This window comes from Pleurodeles waltl, chromosome 5 (assembly GCF_031143425.1).
Source record: "Pleurodeles waltl isolate 20211129_DDA chromosome 5, aPleWal1.hap1.20221129, whole genome shotgun sequence".
Lineage (NCBI taxonomy): Eukaryota > Metazoa > Chordata > Amphibia > Caudata > Salamandridae > Pleurodeles > Pleurodeles waltl.
The window spans coordinates 215557169-215573554 of record NC_090444.1 but is presented as its reverse complement, the minus strand read 5'-3'; positions in this window follow the sequence as shown (position 1 = coordinate 215573554).

Sequence of the window (16386 nt, the reverse complement as noted above, 5' to 3'; positions counted from 1 at the left end):
CCAAGGTGGATCAAGTGATCCTGCCAAGTAGAGCGTTAAAGACAGCAATATCACCAAGATATGCTGCACTAAAGTCCTCTAACCCAGCAAGGACTTTGTTCAACAACTTTTTGAAGGTGGCAGGCATATTCTTGAATCCAAAGGGCACAACAGTAAACTGGTAATGCCCATGAGCAGTGGAGAATGCTGGTTTTTCCTTTGCTCCAGGGGTCAGACCTATCTGCCAGTACTCTTATGTGAGATCAAAAGTACTGAGATTTTTGGCTGCCCTGACCTTTCAATTAATTCATCGGCTCTAGAATTGGGTGAGCATCTGTTTTAGTCACAGCATTGAGACCCCTATAGTCCACACAAAACCTAATTTCTTTATTTCTACCCTGGGAATGAGGCATGGGAACTAAAGATGGGCTGGCCCAGGGGCTCTCAGAGTGCTCAGTGACTTCCCATTCCAGCATCTTGCAGACCTCAGCTTTGATGCTGTCTTTGCCATGATCATACTGTCTGTAAATCTTATTTTTGACAGGTAAGCTGTCCCCAGAGTCCACGTCATATGTGCACCAGGTAGTCTGACCAGGAGTCAAGGACAGGAGCTCAGCATACTTCCGCAAGATTTGTTTACAGCCGGTCTGCTGTTGGTCAGTGAGGGTGTCTGAAAAGACAACTCCTTCAACTGAGCCATCTTTTGGGTTGGTGGAGAGGAGATCAGGGAGAGGTTCACTCTTAGCTTCCTGTCCCTCATCAGTGACCATGAACATAGTCATCTCAGGTCTGTCATGATATGGTTTATGGCGATTTATGTGGGTAAAGCAAAAACAACAAGTGATGGACGGAATGCTGAACATTGTCAAACACTCACCCCCAGTCACAGATCTGGGTTTAATCCATTGTTCTTTTGCTCACCATGCCGCCCCAGTTTGGACCCAGCCATATGCAAATCAGTCTTGACCCTGGTCCTCATGGGAACAGTCGAGCCCAAACTGCCAAGCCAGGTCCTCACTGGACCGGAAACAAGCATCCTGGGACCGGTTTCGGGGTTTCACCCCTCATCAGCCAGGCTAGCTTGAATCCAGTGGCATGGGAAGCACGGGACCCACGTCTGGGCATACCCTTCCCACTTAGGGCGACAAAGCAAAAACAACAAGTGATGGACGGAATGCTGAACATTGTCAAACACTCACCCCCAGTCACAGATCTGGGTTTAATCCATCGTTCTTTTGCTCACCATACCACCCCAGTTTGGACCCAGCCATATGCAAATCAGTCTTGACCCTGTTCCTCATGGAAACAGTCCAGCCCGAACTGCCAAGCCAGGTCCTCACTGGACCGGAAACAAGCATCCTGGGACCGGTTTCGGGGTTTCACCCCTCATCAGCCAGGCTAGCTTGAATCCAGTGGCATGGGAAGCACAGGACCCACGTCTGGGCATACCCTTCCCACTTAGGGCGACAAAGCAAAAACAACAAGTGATGGACGGAATGCTGAACATTGTCAAACACTCACCCCCAGTCACAGATCTGGGTTTAATCCATCGTTTTTTTGCTCACCATGCCACCCCAGTTTGGACCCAGCCATATGCAAATCAGTCTTGACCCTGTTCCTCATGGAAACAGTCCAGCCCGAACTGCCAAGCCAGGTCCTCACTGGACCGGAAACAAGCATCCTGGGACCGGTTTCGGGGTTTATGTGGATAACCCTTTTGGGGATCCTGCAAGAGCCAAAGACCAACCAGTAGGTGACTTCCCCTTTTCTCTCTAGGATAGGGTAGGTTCCACTCCTTATCTTGGAGGGGACCTAGGAGCCACAGGTTCCAAAACCCATTCCTTCTACCCTGGTTGGAACCCCAACAGTGCAGCCTTTTGGTCTTATCAGAGCTCTTGGCTGGCCTCAAGCTTTTTTTGGATGCTTTTTCCTTGCACTCTACCATTCTGAACCAAAAGCCAAGCACATAGTCCACAATATTTCGTTTGGGTTCTCTGAGAGGTCTCATCCCTCCTTCACAAGACAAAGTGGTCCCCTTACAGGATGCCCAAACATAATTTCAAAGGGGGTAAACCGTACTCTCTTCTGTGGCTCATCCCTATAAGTGAAAAGTAGGCATGGAAGTAAGACATCCTGTCTCCTAAGTTTTTCAGAAAGTCCACCAATCTTACCTTTCAATGTCTTGTTGAATCTCCCAACAAGGACATTGGTTTGTGGGTGATATGGGGTAGTGAACTAGTTCACACCACATTCAGCCTACAAGTGTTTCAGGTAGCCAAGCATGACGTTTGTACCTTTGTCTGAAACCACCTCCTTTGGAAAGCCCACTCTGCTAAATATACCAACAAGGGCCCTAGCTACTGCAGGGGCAGTAGTAGCCCTCAAGGGAATTGTTTCAGGATACCTGTTTGCATGATCCACTACAACCAGGATGAATGATTTCTGATGCTGTTGGAGGGGCAAGGTGACAGTGTCAATCCCTATCCTTTTAAAGGGAATTTCAACCACTGGAATTGGAATTAAGGTGGTCTTTGGGTGGCCGCTTGTCTTGCCACTGACTTGACAGGTGGCACAGGAGTTACAGAACTCGTTCACCTTCTGGGACATGCCTGGCCAGTAGAAGTGGTTCACCTACCTACTCTGTTTTAGTAGCCTGGCCAAGATGTCCACCTAGGGGACATCATGGGTTAAAGTGACATTAAGCTCTCCAAACTGCTAATACTCTACCACTCTCCTAGTGGCACCAGGTTTGGGGTCTCTGGCCTCAGTGAATAGTAGTCACTCCTCCCAATAGGTCCTGTGGGAGCCACTGATATCTCCTATTTTCCTGATCAGCAGCTTGCTGTCTCAGGCCTTCAAGAGTGGGACAGGTCATCTGACCCTGGCACATATCCTCCAGAGAGCGTCCCCATGGGCCCAAGAACTCTGTCTTGTAAGGCCCAAGCTCCTGGGGCTCAGTTTCTTCTGGGGTTGACAGGTTGTCTCACTGAGAAGAGGGAGCCTGCTCTGGTATCTGTTTTGAAGCTGCTCCCACAGTCTTCTTGTCCTTTCTTTTGGTAGGTTGGGTCATTATTCCAGACTCCAACTCAACCTTTTCACCCTAGACTTTGCTTTGTGCTCTGTTTTTGAGACACACCCATTCAGGTATACCCAGCATAACTGTATGGGTCTTTCTTTCGACCTCCGCCCGTTTTGAGGACTCTAGATCACTGCCTAGCAGACATTGTACAGGTATTGCAGGAGATACCACCACCTTCCTATGGCCAGTAGCCCCTCCCCATCCTGAGGATCGCATCGCCATGGGATGTACCTTAGCCTGATTATCAACATTGAGGACTGTATGTCTCACCAGTCAGATATTGATATGAACACATCAGTTGCTCAGTCACAATGGTGACACTGGCAAGTGTCTCTCAGGGTTTCAGACGTAATCCCATTAATATGTGGCTGTTGTCTGTATTTCTCCAGGTTACTCGGCCAAGCAGCAAGGGCAGCTACATCTACCCCACCCTCTGAGAGTAACGTTTCCTCAGTAGGCTCACTGACATGGTCAGAGCCTACCTGGAATTCCATCTGGAGACATAACACTGCATTTACTGCAGATGCCTAGAGCCATTCTTTTTGTGGGGATAGGTCTGTTCTCCAACTCGGTGTCCAAGAGTCGTACAATCATGACACCAAGGCTTTTTGGAATCCCAGTTTTTCCTTTCGATTGTGATGAGTCTTGTGACATGCACTCCTGTGCAGGTTTTTGGGGGCCTTTCAAAGTCTTTTTGTTTTTCTTTGTTCTGGTTACCCTCCTTCTCTTTTGGGGGATTAGGGCTTTTTGGCCTCCTTCGTGGTTTCCTCTACCAGTGGAAGTTTTGGTCACCCTTGTCTTGACCCAGTTGTCTGCCTTCATATACCCAGTTCTTGTAGAGAAAGTGGACCTAGGTCTACCAGGTATAGATATAACGTCTCCTACACACAATTGCTCAACAGATGCTCTTTCATTAGTAAATTGTAAAGCCCCTCATCATCATGCACACTGTTACCTTTTAACCAGCCACCTGGTGTCTTTACTGAAAAGTCCACAAAAACAACCCAGGACTGACTGACTCTGGGTTTTTCAGTCTCCCTGAACCTGATTCTGTACTCTTCGGGAGTAAGCCCAAAGCCCTCAATCAGGGTGTCCTTCATGAGGTCATAAAACCTAGCATCGTCCTCATTCAGTGTCAGGAGTCTATCCTGCACTTTCCTGAGAACATTTACCAAAGGAGAGAGCCTCAGTGCTGTTTGTCAAGCTTTCTGGCATCACAGGCCCTCTCACAGGCTGTGAACCATTTAGTGATATCACTATCCTTGTATTTGGGGACAATCCCTTGGGTGATTTTGGGGTCAGAGTGGCCCACTCTGTCCCTAGACATAAGGTTGCTGCCACCATTCATGAGTGCTAAACCCATCTCTGCTCTTTCCCTTTCTATGGCCAGTATCCTGTCCTCCAGGGCAATTTCTCGAGCAGGTCTTTCTGAAAGAATCTCCTCTTCAGAGAGTTCTTCTCTGGACCTTGAGGAACCTGATCCATCCTCACTAAAGGGGAGTGCTCTAGGTACCTTGAGTTGTTTGTGGGATGTAGATTCCACTCTTTCAAGTGGTAGAGGGTCCAGAACCTCTTCACTTGAGCTACCCTGGTCTGCAGGGTGAGTGGCTCCATCATTAGGATGGGCCTGCTCATACTCTGCCAACAGCTCCTGGAGCTCTTCAGAGATAAAGTTGAAGCCTGTTTTAATTTTGTACTGCGTACAGAGGGTCCTTAACTGCTTGTGAGAAAGCTGGAGATTAAAGGGGGAGGTCAAGCTCCCTCACCACACCCTCTGTGGTACCCATTTTTGCTCTAAAGTTGGGACCTTTTTCAGCTACAGAAAAAAAACGAACAGATTTTATGGTCCTAACTAAAGTACGTTTTTAAGATGTGTAAACTGTTAAGCTACATGGACCTAACCAGGGCCCTAACAGTTACTTTGAAGAATTTGGAGCAAAAAAAATACCCAATTTAACTTAAGGCAATCTTTGGATTTACTTGGGAGTCACTTCTTGACCAGTGTAGGAAGGTGGCTCTATAAGGTGCACTAACAAGAAGTACACTGTGCAGAGAGTCCAGGGGGATCCCCAATTGGCTTGTAGAGGCAAAAGTAGATAGGATTAATGCTCTATTTTGTGGTAGTGTGGGTGAGAGGCTTATCAGAGGGTAGTGCTAAGCATTTATTGTACTCGGAGGCAATAAATGACACACACTCAAAAGAATAAATCTGAAACCAATTTAGAAAAATAACACTTCTTTTTATGTATATACTTTAAACCCAAGAAAGTTGTTATAAAGTAAGTAGTTTTCAAGTATAAATACTTTTTAGTTTAGAAAATCGACAAAGTGCAATTTCAGAGTTCTTCAATGTTAACCTATCAGAGGAAAACACAGCAAGCAAGCACTTATTGACGTCTCACGGGACCAATTTTGTAGACTTAAGTACTAGGCAAGTGTCAGGACCACACCAACAGGTAATTTTGGGCAGCACTTGGGCTGCTGGGTGCAGAGGTGTAGTGTGTGTCAGGTGCCCAATGTATTTCAATAGGGATTGGTCTCCTCCCTGAACCCTCAGGTTCTTGTAGATGCCTTCCTTTCTTACTCTTTGCATGGTCATTTTCGGTTTCTGTCTGCTCCATTTCATCCTTACCCACCGCACAGGGAAAAACAGCTTTTAACATAGGAGCCTATGCCCAAGGACATTACCAGTAAAAGAGGGAGTCGCTGTACCTTGTGATTCGGAAAACTTCTTCAAAGAAAAACAAGTTGCACACGTCTGAGCCCAACACTAGATGGCAGAGCATGTGAACCTCCAGCACTAGATCACTCCTGGACATCAAGAGGAACCTGTGCCAAGGAGAAGAGCTGAGGAGAAGTGCTGCTCTGCCTGTGACTGTGCTTTGTGGAGCTATCCTGCAGTTGCTGCTTCTGCCTGTGAAAGGGGACAAAGACCTGATTTTGTTGTGCATTCCTGCTTGTGAAGAAATCTCCAAAGGCTTGACCTGAGCTTGCCTCCTGTTGGTGCTCCATCCAGTTCCTGGGCCCTTGAAAGGTGAAGCTGGCACACAAAGACTGATAATCCACGCACAGACCGCCGTGCGGGGCAAAAAAAACCTAACACCTTGGAGAAACACTGAACTTAAAAAGATAAAGCAACAAATCAGAAAGTTGCAGCGGACCTGGCTCAAAACAAACAGTCAAGAAAAACTACAGCTACACAAATTTAACAGAATATACAAATCATCAATTAAAAAAAGCTTAAAAAATAAAATAAAAAAATGTAAAAAAAAAAAAAAAAAAAGGTACTACGAATTCAAAATGCTAAATCTGCAACCAAAGATTTTTATAAAATTCTCAATACATTTCAAAAACCTAAATGCATGGAAGAAGTCATCCCACTACTCAAGATTTTACAAACAAACTGGCAACTCATTACACAACCAAAGCAGACACACTGGACTCCTATTTAAAACAGAAGAAAACCATCAGCACCAACCTGTTTCCTAAAATACCCTCTAAGAATAAACCAACCCAGCCTCTACCATCCTTCAAACAAATATCAGAAGGTGAATTTATGGATTTGGTCAAAGCAAGGAGACCTTCCGGTTGCCCTTCTGACCCTTGCCCACCACACATCTTCAAGAACATTCTTTTATCCATGTCCGTAGACCTGAAAAAAGCATACATACAACTGTTATTAAAGAAAACAAACCTAGACCCGCAGGACCCAAACTACAAACCAATCACAAATGGACCTTTCCTGGGCAAACTGATAGAAAGAGCAGCATTCGCCCAGATGTCACAGTTCATTGAAGACAATTCCATACTTTCAGACTACAAAACTGGATTCCGCCCAGGAATCGGCACTGTAGCAATCTGGGATGATCTTAAAAACACAGTCAACCGCAATGGAGTTGCTACACTACTTCTCTTGGACCTCGCAGATGCCTTTGATACGGTTGACCATGACACCCTAATTCAAAGACTCCACGAAGCCAGCATAGAAGGGACTGCTCTCGACTGGATTATATCCCACCTTCAAAAAAGAACTAATTTCATCTATTTTTCCCCTTCTCGTCCAAACCCTACCTCACAAAAGCAGGGGTCCCCCAAGGATCAATCATCTCACCTTTGCTTTTCAACATCTACATGATATCATTACCAGAACTGATCAATGATTTTCAACTCACATATGCGACAACTATGCAGATGACACACAAATACTATTTAAATTAGAATGCCCCCAAAACATTGAAAACTCACAAATCTTTAGTTGGCTCAGAGCCGTTTATCAGTGGATGACTTGGAGCCATCTCAAACTAAATGTCTCCAAAACAGAAATACTTGTATGTTGTGACTGGAAAAATTATGACGCACTGTGCGCCTGGCCTGACGATCTCGGACCACCGCCTCAATTATCAGGGAAGTTAAAAACCTTGGAATTACCATGGACTCCAAGTTAACAATGAATGCCCAAGTGGACAAATTAGCATGAATAAGCTTCATCACCTTGAAGACTCTATGACTCATCTTCTCCCACCTCGGATTTCCACAGAAGGTGCAGGCTACTATCTGGCTTGTACTATCCAAACTGGATTATGCCAATGGCGTCCACCATGGATCATCTCTATCTAATATGAAAAACTACAGCATATTCAGAACTCCACTGCCAGGCTGCTATTACATGTAAAGCCACAAGCCCACATCTCACCTGCCTTGATAGCACTACACTGGTTACCCGTTGCCAGAAGATGCACCTTCAAGCTGCTTTGTATCACCCTCAAAGCTATACATGGAACAGGACCACTCTTTATCAGAAACAAAATAACCAAATATATTCAACAAAGAAACCTCCGCTCAAGATTAGCACCCTGCCTTAGAACACCACCATACAAGAAAAAGACTATAGGTGGTACATCCTTCTACGTTCAAGCAGCCAAACTATGGAATTCATTACCCCCTATGTTGTCTTCAGAACACTACTCAAGAGTTGGCTCTTTCCTTCATAACCACCATATTCAAAGAGCTATGGACTGCATATGCCTGTGTTGATAAATATTTGTTATCTGATTATGTGTATATTCTAGCTACGTATAGTTCTTTAGGAAATATGTATCGCTAATATGTCATAACAGTAAATCACACACATACTCTTTAAACCTGTTTACCTAATCTATATTTACTCAAGGTTTTTATATGTGTGTGTGTGTGTGTGTGTGTGTGTGTATATATATATATATATATATGTGTATGTTCGATGGCATGTGTAGCTGCAGATACACATGCTGTGCACAGTCCGCCGTCTGGTGTTGGGCTCGGAGTGTTACAAGTTGTTTTTCTTCGAAGAAGTCTTTTCGAGTCACGAGACCGAGGGACTCCTCCCATTTCGATTCCATTGCGCATGGGCGTCGACTCCATCTTAGATTGTTTTTTTTCCGCCATCGGGTTCGGACGTGTTCCTTTTCGCTCCGTGTTTCGGGTCGGAAAGTTAGTTAGAATCTCGGAAAAAAATGTCGGTATTGTTTGCGTTCGGTATCGGGTTAGTTAAAACAAATCGACACCGAATTCTGTAGATCTCCGGTGGCCCTTCGGGGTTTTTTCGATCCCCCGTCGGGGCCTGGTCGGCCCGGCCACGTGCGACTTCAAGGCTGATGGAACGGACCCCATTCCGCTTCTGCCCAAAATGCCATAACAAGTATCCGTATACGGATCAGCATCTGGTCTGTAACTTGTGCTTGTCCCCCGAGCACAAGGAGGATACTTGTGAAGCCTGTCGAGCGTTTCGGTCGAGGAAGACGCTGAGAGACCGAAGAGCCAGGAGACTACAAATGTCGTCCACGCCGACAGGTCAAGAACGTTTCGAGGAGGAAGAGGAGGCCTTCTCCGTCCACGAGTCGGATTCTGAAGAACTCGACGCCGAAGAAACACCCAAAACCGTGAGTAAGACGTCGAAAATCAAGACTCACGAGAAATCCACAAAAGCCCAGGGGACGCCACCGCCAACAGGCCATGGCTTAACCCGAAAACTAGGTGACCAACCCAAGGCACCGAAAAAGGGCATGCTGGTGTCGAAGTCATCCGACTCCGGTCGAGATACCGCCATACAGCAATCTCGGAGCCGAGACAGCGGCTCCGAGAAACTTCGGCACAGAGGCAGCGGCACCAAAGAATTTCGGCACCGAGACACCACGCCGAAAGCAAAGAAGGTTTCTTCGGAGCCTAAAAAGACTTCCGAAAAGGTTTCGGTTCCGAAACATCCAGCCTCGGAGCCGAAAACCAGTTCCTATACAGAGGAACAAGGATTAACCTCCCAATTACATAGATTTGGAGAGGAGCTTCAAGCTGTAGAGCCTGACTACAAGCAAAGGAGGCTTCATATTCATGAGGACACAGGAAAGATAACCACTCTTCCCCCAATCAAAATTATAAGGAAACTTGCCTTTCAACAAAAGGACAAGCAACCACAAGCAAAAGTGGCAAGGAAAACAACTCCACCACCATCAACACATGCATCACCACCAACAACTCCACCACTGATGCACTCACCAGCTCATACCACAATGAGTCAGGATGATCCCGATGCATGGGACCTTTACGATGCTCCAGTGTCTGACAACAGCCCAGACTCCTATCCTACAAAACCGTCACCACCTGAGGACAGTACATCCTACTCACAGGTGGTCGCAAGGGCAACCGAATTTCACAACGTCACCCTACATTCTGAACCAATTGAGGATGACTTTCTCTTTAACACCCTATCCTCCACCCATAGCCAGTACCAAAGCCTTCCCATGCTCCCAGGAATGCTAAGACACTCAAAACAAATATTTCAGGATCCAGTTAAAGGCAGAGCCATAACTCCAAGGGTGGAGAAAAAGTACAAGCCACCGCCAACAGATCCAATCTATATTACAACACAACTAACACCAGATTCAGTAGTTGTCGGGACAGCTCGTAAGAGAGCCAACTCTCATACCTCAGGAGACGCACCACCTCCAGACAAGGAGAGCCGCAAATTTGATGCTGTGGGAAAAAGGGTCGCAGCACAAGCAGCAAATCAATGGCGTATTGCCAATTCACAAGCAATTTTGGCAAGATACGACAGAGCTCATTGGGATGAAATGCAACATTTAATCGAACACTTACCCAAGGAGTTCCAAAAAAGAGCGCAACAGGTGGTGGAAGAGGGTCAAAGTATCTCAAATAATCAGATACGGTCTTCCATGGATGCAGCAGATACAGCTGCAAGGACAATAAACACTGCAATCACGATACGAAGGCACGCATGGCTGCGCACTTCAGGGTTCAAGCCGGAAATCCAACAAGATGTGCTCAATATGCCGTTTAATGAACAGCAATTGTTTGGGCTGGAGGTAGACACTGCCATTGAGAAACTCAAAAAAGACACCGATACAGCCAAAGCCATGGGCGCACTCTACTCCCCGCAGAGCAGAGGCACATTTCGGAAAACACCTTTTCGGGGAGGGTTTCGAGGTCAACCCACAGAAACCACAACCTCACAAACAAGGCCAACTTACCAGGGTCAATATCAGAGGGGAGGTTTTCGGGGGCAATATAGAGGGGGCCAATTCCCAAGAAATCGAGGAAAATTCCAAGGCCCCAAAACTCCTCAAAATAAACAGTGACTCACAAGTCACACAACCCCATCACATAACACCTGTGGGGGGAAGACTAAGCCAATTTTACAAACTTTGGGAGGAAATAACAACAGACACTTGGGTCTTAGCAATTATCCAGCATGGTTATTGCATAGAATTTCTCCAATTCCCTCCAAACATCCCACCGAAAACACACAATATGTCAAAACAACATATAGATCTTCTAGGACTAGAGGTTCAAGCATTGCTACAAAAGGACGCAATAGAATTAGTACCAAATCAACAAAAGAACACAGGGGTTTACTCACTGTACTTTCTAATACCCAAAAAGGACAAAACTCTGAGACCAATACTAGATCTCAGAACACTAAATACCTACATCAAATCAGACCACTTTCACATGGTCACGTTACAAGACGTAATCCCACTGCTCAAACAGCAAGACTACATGACAACATTAGATCTAAAAGATGCGTATTTCCATATACCAATACATCCTTCACACAGGAAATACCTAAGGTTCGTATTCCGAGGAATACATTACCAATTCAAAGTGTTGCCATTCGGAATAACAACTGCGCCAAGAGTTTTTACAAAATGTCTGGCAGTAGTAGCTGCACATATCAGAAGGCAGCAAATACATGTATTCCCGTACTTAGACGTCTGGTTAATCAAAACCAACACGCTAAAACAGTGTTCACAGCACACAAAATATGTCATACAAACCCTTCATAAGCTAGGTTTCTCCATCAACTACGCGAAGTCACACCTTTTGCCGTGTCAAACACAGCAATACTTAGGAGCGACAATCAACACAGCAAAGGGGATTGCCACTCCAAGTCCACAAAGGGTTCAAGCATTTCACAAGGTAATACAGGCCATGTATCCAACACAAAAGATACAAGTCAAATTGGTAATGAAACTCCTAGGCATGATGTCTTCATGCATAGCCATTGTCCCAAACGCAAGATTGCACATGCGGCCCTTACAACAGTGCCTAGCATCACAATGGTCACAAGCACAGGGTCAACTTCTAGATCTGGTGTTGATAGACTGCCAAACATACATCTCGCTTCTATGGTGGAACAGTACAAACTTAAACCGAGGGCGGCCTTTCCAAGACCCAGTGCCACAATACGTCATAACGACAGATGCTTCCATGACAGGGTGGGGAGCACACCTCAATCAACACAGCATCCAAGGACAATGGGACATACATCAGAGGCAGTTTCACATAAATCACTTAAAAATGTTAGCAGTATTTCTGGCGCTGAAAGCATTTCAACCCATAATAACCCAAAAATACATTCTTGTCAAAACAGACAACATGACAACGATGTATTATCTAAACAAACAAGGAGGGACACACTCGACACAGTTGTGTCTCCTAACACAAAAAATATGGCATTGGGCGATTCACAACCACATTCGCCTAATAGCACAATTTATTCCAGGGATTCAGAACCAGTTGGCAGACAATCTCTCTCGAGATCACCAACAAACTCACGAATGGGAAATTCACCCCCAAATACTAAACAATTACTTTCAAATTTGGGGGACACCTCAAATAGATCTATTTGCAACAAAAGAAAACTCAAAATGCCAAAACTTCGCATCCAGGTACCCACAAGATCAATCCCAAGGCAATGCTCTATGGATGAACTGGTCAGGGATCTTTGCGTACGCTTTTCCCCCTCTCCCTCTCCTTCCATATCTAGTAAACAGGTTGAGTCAAAACAAACTCATACTAATAGCACCAACATGTATGGAGGTCATAAGACAAGCTAGGAAACCTACCACTAGACACTGCTATGCAAATAAGTGGAAAAGATTCGTGTATTATTGCCAGAATAATCAAATTCAGCCATTACACGCATCTCCAAAAGATATAGTAGGATATTTACTACATTTGCAAAAATCAAATCTAGCTTTCTCTTCCATAAAGGTACATCTCACCACAATATCTGCTTACCTGCAGATTACTCATTCAACTTCCCTACTTAGAATACCTGTCATTAAAGCGTTTATGGAAGGCTTAAAGAGAATCATACCACCAAGAACACCACCTGTTCCTTCATGGAACCTCAACATTGTCTTAACAAGACTCATGGGTCCACCTTTCAAGCCCATGCATTCTTGTGAAATGCAATACTTAACGTGGAAAGTTGCATTTTTGATTGCCATCACATCTCTAAGAAGAGTGAGTGAGATTCAAGCATTTACCATACAAGAACCATTTATTCAAATACATAAAAATAAAGTAGTTCTAAGGACAAATCCAATTTTTTTTTACCAAAGGTTATCTCACCGTTCCACTTAAATCAAACAGTAGAATTACCAGTGTTCTTCCCACAGCCAGATTCTGTAGCTGAAAGAGCACTACATACATTAGACATCAAAAGAGCACTAATGTACTACATTGACAGAACAAAACTAATAAGAAAAACAAAACAACTATTTATTGCCTTTCAAAAACCTCACACAGGTAATCCAATTTCAAAACAAGGCATTGCTAGGTGGATAGTTAAGTGTATTCAAACCTGCTATCTTAAAGCAAAGAGAGAGCTGCCTATTACACCAAAGGCACACTCAACCAGAAAGAAAGGTGCTACCATGGCCTTTCTAGGAAATATTCCAATGAACGAAATATGTAAGGCAGCAACATGGTCTACGCCTCATACATTTACCAAGCACTACTGTGTAGATGTGTTAACTGCACAACAAGCCACAGTAGGTCAAGCTGTACTAAGAACATTATTTCAAACTACTTCAACTCCTACAGGCTGAACCACCGCTTTTGGGGAGATAACTGCTTACTAGTCTATGCACAGCATGTGTATCTGCAGCTACACATGCCATCGAACGGAAAATGTCACTTACCCAGTGTACATCTGTTCGTGGCATTAGTCGCTGCAGATTCACATGCGCCCACCCGCCTCCCCGGGAGCCTGTAGCCGCTTAGAAGTAGATCTTGAACATTTGTACATCTGTAAATATATTACTTTAACCTTTATTATGTACATACGTATTCATTCCATTGCATGGGCACTATTACTAACATACACAACTCCTACCCCACCCTCTGCGGGGAAAACAATCTAAGATGGAGTCGACGCCCATGCGCAATGGAATCGAAAGGGGAGGAGTCCCTCGGTCTCGTGACTCGAAAAGACTTCTTCGAAGAAAAACAACTTGTAACACTCCAAGCCCAACACCAGACGGCGGACTGTGCACAGCATGTGAATCTGCAGCGACTAATGCCACGAACAGATGTACATTGGGTAAGTGACATTTTCCATATATATGTTTAATGGCATGTGTAGCATGCTGTGCATATCCCGCCATCTAGTGTTGGGCTCGGAGTGTTACAAGTTGTTTTTCTTCGAAGAAGTCTTTTTGAGTCACGAGATCGAGGGACTCCTCCCTTTTCGGCTCCATTGCGCATGGGCGTCGACTCCATCTTAAATTGTTTTCTTTCCGCCATCGGGTTCGGACATGTTCCTCTTCGCTCCGTGTTTCGGTTCGGAAAGTTAGTTAAATCTTGGAAAAATCGACGGTATTGTTTGCGTTCGGTATCAGGTTAGTTAACGCAGATCAACACCGAATTAAAGAAGAGCTCAGGTAGCCCTTGCGGGCTTCTATCCCCCGGCGGGGCCTGATCGGCCCGACCACGTGCGTCTTCAAGGCTCATGGAACGGACCCCATTCCGCTTCTGCCCTGAATGCCACAATAAGTATCCTTACACAGATCAGCATCTGGTCTGTAATTTGTGCTTGTCCCCCGAACACACAGAGGATACGTGCGAGGCTTGCCGGGCATTTTGGTCGAAGAAAACGCTACGGGACCGGAGAGCACGAAGGCTTCAAATGGCATTGGCGCCATCAGGACACCACGACGTCAAAGAAGAGGAGACTTTCTCCATTGCTGACTCGGACGAGCCCGAAACGGAGCAGCCGGCGAAAACCGTGAGTAAACCAGCCCCGACCAAAACTCACGCCAAAATCATGAAGGCCCAGGGGACACCACCGCCAGCAGGCCATGGCTAAACCCATAAAATCGGTGACCAACCATCGGCACCGAAAAAGGGCACACTCGTGTCAGTCATCCGACTCCGGTCGAGATACCGGCACAGAGTATTCTCGACACCGAGAACCTGGCTCTGACCAAACTCGACATCGAGATACCAGCTCCGACCAAAGTCGGCACCGAGAGATCGGCACCCCGAAACCGAAAAAAGTGGCATCGGAGCCGAAAAAGACTGTTGAAAATGTTTTGGTGCCGAAACACCCAGCTTCGGAGCCGAAAACAAGCTCCTACTCCAAAGAACAAAGCCTTTCAGCACAACTCCAAGGCCATAAATTTTCACAAGAGCTAGAAGCGGGAGAGCCAGATTATACACAAAGAATGCTCCATATTCAAAAGGAAACAGGAAAAATAAGAACTCTCCCTCCTATTAAGATGAAAAGGAAACTTGCTTTCCAAGACACAGAAAAACACCCAAAAGCAAAGGTGGCAAAAGAAGTAACTCTACCTCGTTTTTCACCACAACCATCACCACACCACTCACCGCAACCGTCACCAATTGCGACCCCCCCATGATGCAATCTCCAACGCACACAGGGATGAGCCAGGATGACCCAGATGCACGGGATCTATATGATGCACCAGTATCTGACAATAGTCCAGACTGCTACCCAGCAAGGCCATCACCACCTGAATACAGTACTGCTTACACGCAGGTGGTGTCCAGAGCAGCTGCTTTTCATAATGTGGCACTGCACGTTGAACCGATTGAGGATGACTTTTTATTCAATACTTTGTCGTCAACACACAGTCAGTACCAAAGTCTTCCAATGTTACCAGGGATGTTGAAACACGCGAATCAAGTATTTCAAGAGCCCGTCAAAGGCAGAGCCATCACACCTTGGGTGGAGAAAAAGTACAAGCCTCCCCCTACAGACCCTGTGTACATCATGCAACAACTGACACCTGACTCAGTAGTAGTAGGCGCAGCACGTAAAAGGGCTAATTCACACACCTCTGGAGATGCACCACCACCCGACAAAGAAAGCCGAAAGTTTGATGCAGCAGGGAAAAGTGTTGCAGCACAGGCAGCCAATCAATGGCGCATTGCCAATTCACAGGCTCTGTCAAGATATGACAGAGCTCATTGGGATGAAATGCAGCACTTTATAGAACATCTTCCCAAGGAGTTTCAAAAGCGTGCACAACAAGTGGTGGAGGAAGGCCAAAGTATCTCCAACAACCAGATACGATCGGCAATGGACGCAGTGGACACAGCCGCAAGAACTGTGAATACAGCGGTCACTATTCGGAGACACGCATGGCTACGCACCTCCGGATTTAATCCAGAGATCCAACAGGCTGTGCTTAATATGCCTTTTAATGGACTGCAGTTGTTTGGGCTGGAGGTGGATACAGCTATAGAGAAGCTGAAGAAGGACACTGAAACGGCCAAGGCCATGGGCGCGCTCTACTCCCCACAGAGCAGAAGCACATTTAGGAAAACACAATTTAGAGGAGGGTTTCGGGACCAACGCTCAGAACCCTCAACCTCACAAGCCAGACCCACATACCAGGGCCAATATCAAAGAGGAGGCTTTCGGGGACAATACAGAGGTGAACGGTTCCCTAAAACCAGAAGAAAGTTCCAAAGCCCAAAGACCCCTCAAACTAAACAGTGACTTCAATGTCACAAATCCCCAA